The sequence below is a fragment of the Coregonus clupeaformis genome, chromosome 23 (genome assembly GCF_020615455.1).
Source record: "Coregonus clupeaformis isolate EN_2021a chromosome 23, ASM2061545v1, whole genome shotgun sequence".
Taxonomy (NCBI): Eukaryota; Metazoa; Chordata; class Actinopteri; order Salmoniformes; family Salmonidae; genus Coregonus; species Coregonus clupeaformis.
Window position 1 is genome coordinate 24,142,058 of NC_059214.1, and position 10,699 is coordinate 24,152,756.

Consider the following 10,699-nt stretch of genomic DNA (forward strand, 5'->3'; position numbering starts at 1 on the left):
TTGCAAATTATGGTGGAAAATAAGTATTTGGTCACCTACAAACAAGCAAGATTTCTGGCTCTCACAGACCTGTAACTTCTTCTTTAAGAGGCTCCTCTGTCCTCCACTCGTTACCTGTATTAATGGCACCTGTTTGAACTTGTTATCAGTATAAAAGACACCTGTCCACAACCTCAAACAGTCACACTCCAAACTCCACTATGGCCAAGACCAAAGAGCTGTCAAAGGACACCAGAAACAAAATAGTAGACCTGCACCAGGCTGGGAAGACTGAATCTGCAATAGGTAAGCAGCTTGGTTTGAAGAAATCAACTATGGGAGCAATTATTAGGAAATGGAAGACATACAAGACCACTGATAATCTCCCTCGATCTGGGGCTCCACGCAAGATCTCACCCCGTGGGGTCAAAATGATCACAAGAACGGTGAGCAAAAATCCCAGAACCACACGGGGGGACCTAGTGAATGACCTTCAGAGAGCTGGGACAAAGTAACAAAGCCTACCATCAGTAACACACTACGCCGCCAGGGACTCAAATCCTGCAGTGCCAGACGTGTCCCCCTGCTTAAGCCAGTACATGTCCAGGCCCGTCTGAAGTTTGCTAGAGTGCATTTGGATGATCCAGAATAGAATTGGGAGAATGTCATATGGTCAGATGAAACCAAAATATAACTTTTTGGTAAAAACTCAACTCGTCGTGTTTGGAGGACAAAGAATGCTGAGTTGCATCCAAAGAACACCATACCTACTGTGAAGCATGGGGGTGGAAACATCATGCTTTGGGGCTGTTTTTCTGCAAAGGGACCAGGACGACTGATCCGTGTAAAGGAAAGAATGAATGGGGCCATGTGTCGTGAGATTTTGAGTGAAAACCTCCTTCCATCAGCAAGGGCATTGAAGATGAAACTTGGCTGGGTCTTTCAGCATGACAATGATCCCAAACACACCGCCCGGGCAATGAAGGAGTGGCTTCGTAAGAAGCATTTCAAGGTCCTGGAGTGGCCTAGCCACAATAAGAAAAAAAAATGGAAAATAAGTATTTGGTCAATAACAAAAGTTTATTGGCTGGACAGGTGTCTTTTATACTGATAACAAGTTCAAACAGGTGCCATTAATACAGGTAACGAGTGGAGGACAGAGGAGCCTCTTAAAGAAGAAGTTACAGGTCTGTGAGAGCCAGAAATCTTGCTTGTTTGTAGGTGACCAAATACTTATTTTCCACCATAATTTGCATATAAATTCATTTAAAATCCTACAATGTGATTTTCTGGATTTTTTTTCTCAATTTGTCTGTCATAGTTGACGTGTACCTATGATCAAAATTACAGGCCTCTCTCATCTTTTTAAGTGGGAAAACTTGCACAATTGGTGGCTGACTAAATACTTTTTTTCCTCACTGTATATATATATATATATATATATATATATATATATTTGCAAAGAATTCTAAAACCTGTTTTCGCTTCGTCGTTATGGGGTATTGTGTGTAGATTGATGAGGATTTGTATTTATTTAATCCATTTCAGAATAAGGCTGTAACGTAACAAAATGTGGAAAAAGGGAGGGGTCTGAAGACTTTCCGAATCCACTGTATATGTTTTGATTTTCAATACATTGTAAGGCTACATGATGTGAATCTAATGATGATTTGAAAAAAGTCTCTTGAAAGGCATGAGCTCTGCTTTGTTTTTTGCGCAGGCTGTACACACTTCATCAGACTCTCATTCACAATTTGACAAGCACTTGATAATGCCTCATATTTTCCTGTGGCATCCCCTTTGTGTGGCTGTAATGCCCCCTAAAAAAATCCATGCCTTTTGCGGCCAGTGGCCGTTGTGCCCTTGGGCTAAATGTAATAATTATAATTTCCTTCTCTCTGAGTGCTGCATGTCCCGAAGCACCTCTCACTCACATGGCTCTCCATCACATGATCGGTCTTTCTCAAAGGCTACAAGTGAAGACAGACACATCGGGGACGCAACTGCGTGCGTCCTTATCCAATTCCGAGGTGCATATTGAAGATATTGTCCACATTTACTTTTCGTCAGCCAACAAGATGAGTAGGCCTAACGAACAGTAAAAGCACTAGACTATGTCAATCTACTATCCCCCATAGTACAGAAATTGACATAGTCTGTGTGAGAAATAAATATTCCAAACATAGTCTGGGACAGTTGTGGGATGCGATAGTTCCCAAATTAATACAACCACTAGCATCCCAAAAACTTTTTTACGCAATGAGGCTGACGCAACAGATCAGAATGTTTAGTTTAAAATGTTGATAAACTATTAGGCTATTTCTTCACATTATCAGCGCAGCAATGCGAACACGGCAGTAGGCTATAAGCGCGAATGTTCCATTAGCGGAAAAACACCATTATCAAAAGTGACCGCAAATGTGATTATGCATGTAATGCTTTTATTATAAAGGTGCATTTTTATGGTGTAAATGTTCTTCCCCAAACATGAAATTCACGCGCCTCTTACGTATGCCAGTTAGGCTCTACACCCCTTGTAATGCGGATTAATGTGCTTAATTTTAAGAAGTGAATTGGCCATTTTAGTTGTGATACAAACATATAGGCCTATGGGCTAGGCTACATGAGGTGTAGATTCAAAAAAGTCGCAAAAAAAAGGCATTGTTTCTTGCCTTAAGCTGGGCATCATTCACAAGTGATAATGTATCACCCATCAGACTATTCTTGATTTAATCTTGACATATACTAAATTATATATGTGTGAAATCTGTTTTGATTTAGAATGGACCATTATCATGCACCTGTCTCGAAACAGAGACAGGGGAAAAAATACATGTCATCTATGCACTTAAATAGCGAAGGGAGGACACTTTTCCCATGGCTCATTTTCATGCCAGCCAGGTAGGCTATACTCCTGTTGTAAAGAGAAGCAATGTGCTTAATATTAGGAAAGTTGAGAAATAAATATAGTAGGCCTAGCCTATACAGTGAAGGAAAAAAGTATTTGATCCACTGCTGATTTTGTACGTTTGCCCACTAACAAAGAAATGAGCAGTCTATAATTTTAATGGTAGGTTTATTTGAACAGTGAGAGACAGAATAACAACAAAACAATCCAGAAAAACGCATGTCAAAAATGTTATAAATTGATTTGCATTTTAATGAGGGAAATAAGTATTTGACCCCTCTGCAAAACATGACTTAGTACTTGGTGGCAGGCATTTCTTTTAGTTGGCCACCAGGTTTGCACACATCTCAGGAGGGATTTTGTCCCACTCCTCTTTGGAGATCTTCTCCAAGTCATTAAGGTTTCGAGGCTGACGTTTGGCAACTCATACCTTCAGCTCCCTCCACAGATTTTCTATGGGATTAAGGTCTTGAGACTGGCTAGGCCACTCCTGGACCTTAATGTGCTTCTTCTTGAGCCACTCCTTTGTTGCCTTGGCTGTGTGTTTTGGGTCATTGTCATGCTGGAATACCCATCCACGACCCATTTTCAATGCCCTGGCTGAGGGAAGGAGGTTCTCACCCAAGATTTGACGGTACATGGCGCCGTCCATCGTCCCTTTGATGTGGTGAAGTTGTCCTGTCCCCTTAGCAGAAAAACACCCCCAAAGCATAATGTTTCCACCTCCATGTTTGATGATGGGGATGGTGTTCTTGGGGTCATAGGCAGCATTCCTCCTCCTCCAAAAACGGCGAGCGAGTTGAGTTGATGCCAAAGAGCTCCATTTTGTTCTCATCTGACCACAACACTTTCACCCAGTTCTCCTCTGAATCATTCAGATGTTCATTAGCAAATGTATATGTGCTTTCTTTAGCAGGGGGACCTTGCGGGCGCTGCAGGATTTCAGTCCTTCACGGCGTAGTGTGTTACCAATTGTTTTCTTGGTGACTATGGTCCCAGCTGCCTTGAGATCATTGACAAGATCCTCCTGTGTAGTCCTGGGCTGATTCCTCACCGTTCTCATGATCATTGCAACTCCATGAGGTGAGATCTTGCATGGAGCCCCAGGCCGAGGGAGATTGACAGTTCTTTTGTGTTTCTTCCATTTGCGAATAATCGCACCAACTGTTGTCACCTTCTCACCAAGCTGCTTGGCGATGGTCTTGTAGCCCATTCCAGCCTTGTGTAGGTCTACAATCTTGTCCCTGACATCCTTGGAGAGCTCTTTGGTCTTGGCCATGGTGGAGAGTTTGGAATCTGATTAATTGATTGCTTCTGTGGACAGGTGTCTTTGATACAGGTAACAAGCTGAGATTAGGAGCACTCCCTTTAAGAGTGTGCTCCTAATCTCAGCTCGTTACCTATATAAAAGACACCTAGGAGCCAGAAATCTTTCTTATTGAGAGGGGGTGAAATACTTATTTCCCTCATTAAAATGCAAATCAATTTATTACATTTTTGACATGCGTCTTTCCTGATTTTTTTGTTGTTATTCTGTGTCTCACTGTTCAAATAAACCTACCATTAAAATTATAGACTGATCATTTCTTTGTCAGTGGGCAATCAAATACTTTTTTCCCTCACTGTAGAAAGCTGATGGGATCCTCTTCTTTTTAATAGAGGCCATCACTCTGATTTCTCACGCCATTGCATAGCCTATAGAAATGTTGTGCAACATGAGCTCATGGGCTCTCATTAAGTGTTTGATTAGATTTTCGATTACATTTCCATTGATGTCAGAGTGATTACAGGGACAATAGAGTGCTGAGTACCAGGCAGTTAGCAAGTTAGGTAGGCTACTAATGACCATCAGCAGCATCAGAGCATGGAGAAGCCTAATTACCATGACTAAATGGTCACGTGGAATTTGACTGCCTTCATGACTCGTGACTGCTGGTGTTAGCGGTAATATGGTCACCGTAACAGCCCTAGGTACACCCACACCATTCCAACACAGAAAAGCTGCCTTTTAACATACTTAATTTATTTTAAATGGAAGGAAAACTATATTACTCATATTGTAATTTATTATAAGTAATATTTCATAGAAATCTGGAAACACTGGACCGTTACTTTACTTTAATTAAGTACACCCTTCAGAAGCACTAAGTTAATCATTCAATATTACCCCAACTTTCTCTCTGAGAAGAGCGCTGAAGAGTTCCTTGTTTTATATTTGTTAAATAGTGGCCTGCCTTTAAAACCATGTTGGGGGTTCATCTCAAATATCTCAAAAGTTTCAAATTAGAATTTAGTGTGCGATGTAATTTAATCAGCATCTACAGTACATTGAAATAATTTCAACAACTCATTGTAATCCACCATTCAAATCCAAGTCTGAGACAGACGAAAATATAGGTTAATCTAGCGTGGGGACTGTGAAATATTTGTTTGGATAGACGAAGTTGGTAATATTTCTATCTGTGCTGCCCAGTTCTGAGCAAATTGCAAGTCCCTCTTTGTGGCACCTGACCACACGACTGAACAATAGTCCATGTGCGACAAAACTAGGGCCTGTAGGACCTGCCTTGTTGATAGTGCTGTTAAGAAGGCAGAGCAGGATTTTTATTATGGATAGACTTCTCCCCATCTTAGCTACTGTTGTATCAATATGCTTTGTCCATGACAGTTTACAATCCAGGGTTACTCCAAGCAGTTTAGTCACCTCAACTTGCTCAATTTCCACATGATTCATTACAAGATTTAGTTGAGGTATAGGGTTTAGTGAAAGATTTGTCCCAAAGAAAATGCTTTTAGTTTTTGAACTATTTAGGACTAACTTATTCCTTGCCACCCATTCTGAAACTAACTGCAGCTCTTTGTTAAGTGTTGCAGTAATTTCAGTCGCTGTAGTAGCTGATGTGCATAGTGTTGAGTCATCCACATACATAGACACACTCGCTTTACTCAAAGCCAGTGGCATGTCGTTAGTAAAGATTGTGAAAAGTAAGGGGCCTAGACAGCTGCCCTGGGGAATTCCTGATTCTACCTGGATTATGTGGGAGAGGCTTCCATTAAAGAACACCCTCTGTGTTCTGTTAGACAGGTAACTCTTTATCCACAATATAGCAGGGGGTGTTAAGCCATAACACATACGTTTTTCCAGCAGCAGACTATTATCGATAATGTCAAAAGCTGCACTGAATTCTAACAAAACAGCCCCCAGAATCTTTTTATGATCAATTTCTCTCAGCCAATCATCAGTCATTTGTATAAGTGCTGTGCTTATTGAATGTCCTTCCCTATAAGCGTGCTGAAAGTACGTTGTCAATTTGTTTATTGTGGTCAAACACAATTTTTCCCAAATGTTTACTAAGGGTTGGTAACAGGCTGATTAGTTGGCTATTTGAGCCAGTAAAGTGGGCTTTACTATTCTTAAGTAGTGGAATAACTTTTGCTTCCCTCCAGGCCTGAAGGCACACACTTTCTAGTAGGCTTAAATTGAAGATATGGCAAATAGGCTTGGCAATATCGTCCGCTATTATCCTCAGTAATTTTCCATACAAGTTGTCAGACCCCGGTGGCTTGTCATTGTTGATAGACAACAATCATTTTTTTTCATGATCTCCCATGCATGTCATCCTTTGGGTAATATACTGCATTTATCTAATAGAACAAGATTAATTATAAGAATGAATCTAAGCGTCAATATTCTTCAACCAGGCAGACACAATTGTAATATCCCCTCACCTGTGGGATACTTACTCTGCTTCAAAGGACAGATATATGTTAAGAATACTCAAAATACCAGAAAAGAGAGTTGAATATAGGACACTTGTTGATGTGTATAACTCACAACATGCAAGGCCTCTCTGTCTCTGCCTGTCTGGCTCCCGTCTCTCCAGTGGGTTTCTTTGCCTCTGACACTATTACGAGGGCTGAGTCACTGGCTTGCTTGCGCTCTCTAATGCCGTCCCTAGTAGCGGTACATCACGTCGTACCAGGCTTTTTCGCTATACTCGACGTGAGTCTCTGATGTGATGTTCCTGACCGGTTTTGTGCCACACCTTGGGCTTGTGTGGTGGGGGAGATCTTCGTGATCTGTCCTTAATGGCTATGTACTCTTATAATCTCCACCCGACACAGCCAGAAGAGTTTTAGCCACCCCTCAGAGCCTTTCTATGGAGTTTTTCCTAGCCACCGTGCTTCTACATCTGCATTGCTTGCTCTTTGTGGTTTTAGGCTGGGTTTCTGTATAAGCACTTTGTGACAACTGCTGATGTAAAAAGGGCTTTGTAAATACAATTGATTGATTGATTTTAATGGCTATGCACTCATATAATTTCCACCCGGCAAAGCCAGAAGAGTACTGACCACCCCTCAGTGCCTGGTTCCTCTCTGGGTTTCTTCCATAGGTTCCTGCCTTTCTAGGGAGTTTTTTCTAGCCACTGTGCTTCTACATCTGCATTGCTTACTCTTTGCGGTTTTAGGCTGGGTTTCTGTATAACCACTTTGTGACAACTGCTGACATAAAAAGGGCTTTATAAATGCATTTGATTGATTGATTGATTGATTGAATGCTGTGATACTAGCTACAAACACCTGAGGAAAACTTTTATAAGGCAGAACTTTTAGATTGTCAGATTGTGACAATGGTACTAGTGTCCCTCTTCTCTAGTGGCAAGGTTCTGTCTTAGACATGCCCATTGGACTTTAAGAAGAATGGTAATCTCAGGAAAAGTTATCTTCTCTATTAAAGCCAAACTTGTTTTAGAGAGCACTCACACCAGTGTTGTGCTTATGCCTTATTTTGTATTAGCCTGAGCCTCACAAACAGCATTTTAAATCAATAAGAATACAAAAACAAACTGGTGGGAAATAATGTACTCCTTTCTGCTTAGTCCTTCAGCGTCATCCATTGATCCTTCCCCCTTTGGAGGCCTTCAGACGGAGTGAAAGAGAGAACTAAAATAAATGGTGTAAGCAAGCAACCCAACCTATCCCTTTACACTTCTCTCTGAAGGTGTGAAGACACATTTATACTAGAACATTAAAAGCACATTTTCTTACTCTGCTCTCGGCGGATTTGCACCTTCAGTGAGATCGCACCGGAACTCAAAGTGGTGAGGGAGGAAATGAGTGCAATGTTGCCCTAGGTGATGATAGAACTAAGCCTTATGGAAGGTGCATGCGCCAATGCCTATAAACAACTCAAAACGTTTTAAGTCCAATCTGAATTATTTTAATAGTGTGTATTTTTTCCTAATGTGCCATAAGGATTTGCCTCTGGGAAGTGTCAGCCCATTGCAGTTTTGTTTAAGCTCGGCAAGGAATGTTGACAGAATGTTGATTTCCACCAAGAGACGTCGATCAGTCAAGGATGTTTTCTGCTACATCTCAGGGGATAAGAGATGTAGCAACACAATCCCAATGAGGAAGTAATACATTTTAGTGAAAATAAACCTTAGCGCTGTGCTATGACAAAAAATCCTCACTTATCCGATCATATTTTTTTCTGTAGTTTATTTGGAAATGTAAAAAAAGTTAAACTAGGTGAAGCATTGAATATGGGATATTCCATTTTATACCTTGTAGCAAATGATAATGTAATAACTGCAAATAATGTAAAAACGTTTGCATTTATAATATAATAAATGCTGATAATGTAACAAATTGTCATTCATGTAATGAATATGCTAAACGCATAACATAACGTTTTTGTACATTATTTTTGTACGATTATTACATGATGAAGTGTTTTTTTTCCTCATGAATATTGTGTTAACTTTAACCAATAATGTAATAACAACCTAAAAATAACATTCTAAACTAAATTCACTCTATTTTATTGTCATGCATATTAACTGTCATGCTTCAGTAATAGCTGAGTACATACCAAACCATATTCCTGAATCCTAGCTCTAAACCTGACTTTAGCAGTAATATCAAGACTTTCAATTGACACAATTGACCCCCAATACACACCCACAACCCCTACCCTCTCCCAATATAATCAAACAAATGCTTCACCTCCTAAGATGCTGTTTACTGTTACTTGTAAGGCCAGGCACCACAGGCTGAAATGACATTTTTGCACCTACAGTTGAAGTCGGAAGTTTACATACACTTAGGTTGGAGTCATTAAAACTCGTTTTTCAACCACTCCACAAATTTCTTGTTAACAAACTATAGTTTTGGCAAGTCGGTAAGGACAACTCAATTGTGCATAACACACAAGTAATTTTTCAACAATTGTTTACAGACAGATTATTTCACTTATAATTCACTGTATCACAATTCCAGTGGGTCAGAAGTTTACATACACTAAGTTGACTGTGCCTTTAAACAGTTTGGAAAATTCCAGAAAATGATGTCATGGCTTTAGAAGCATCTGATAGGCTAATTGACATAATTTGAGTCAATTGGAGGTGTCCCGTGTAGCTCAGTTGGTAGAGCATGGCACAAGGTAGAGCATGGCACTTGCAATGACAGGGTTGTGGGTTTGATTCCCACGGGGGACCAGTATGAAAATATATGCACTAACTGTAAGTTGCTCTGGATAAGAGTGTCTACTAAAATCTATCTGTGGATGTATTTCAAGGCCTACCTTCAAACTCAGTGCCTCTTTGCTTGACATCATGGGAAAATCAAAAGAAATCAGCGAAGTTTACATACACCTTAGCCAAATACATTTAAACTCAGTTTTACACAATTCCTGACATTTAATCCTAGTAAAAATGCCATGTCTTAGGTCAGTTAGGATCACAACTTTATTTTAAGAATGTGAAATGTCAGAATAATAGTAGAGAGAATGATTTATTTCAGGTTTAATTACTTTAATAATATTCCCAGTGGGTCAGAATTAGTATTTGGTAGCATTACCTATAAATTGTTTAACTTGGGTCAAACATTTTGGGTAGCCTTCCACAAGCTTCCCACAATAAGTTGGGTGAATTTTGGCCCATTCCTCCTGACAGAGCTGGTGTAACTGAGTCAGGTTTGTAGGCCTCCTTGCTCACACACTCTTTTTCAGTTCTGCCCACAGATTTTCTATAGGATTGAGGTCAGGGCTTTGTGATGGCCACTCCAATACCTTGACTTTGTTGTCCTTAAGCCATTTTGCCACAACTTTGGAAGTATGCTTGGGGTCATTGTCCATTTATAAGACCCATTTGCGACCAAGCTTTAACTTCCTGACTGATGTCTTGAGATGTTGCTTCAATATATCCACATAATTTTCCTTCCTCATGATGCCATCTATTTTGTGAAGTGCACCAGTCCCTCCTGCAGCAAAGCACCCGCACAGCATGATGCTGCCACCCCCGTGCTTCACGGTTGGGATGGTGTTCTTCGGCTTGCAAGCCACACTCTTTTTCCTCCAAACATAACGATGGTCATTATGGCCAAACAGTTCTATTTTTGTTTCATCAGAACAGAGGACATTTCTCCAAAAAGTACGATCTTTGTCCCCATGTGCAGTTGCAAATCGTAGTCTGGCTTTTTTATAGCAGTTATGGAGCAGTGGCTTCTTCCTTGCTGAGCGGCCATTCAGGTTATGTCGATATAGGACTCGTTTTATTGTGGATATAGATACTTTTGTACCTGTTTCCTCCAGCATCTTCACAAGGTCCTTTGCTGTTGTTCTGGGATTGATTTGAACTTTTCGCACCAAAGTATGTTCATCTCTAGGAGACAGAACGCGTCTCCTTCTTGAGCGGTATGACGGCTGCGTGGTCCCATGGTGTCTATGCTTTGTTTGTACAGATGAACGTGGTACCTTCAGGCGTTTGGAAATTGCTCCCAAGGATGAACCAGACTTGTGGAGATCTACAA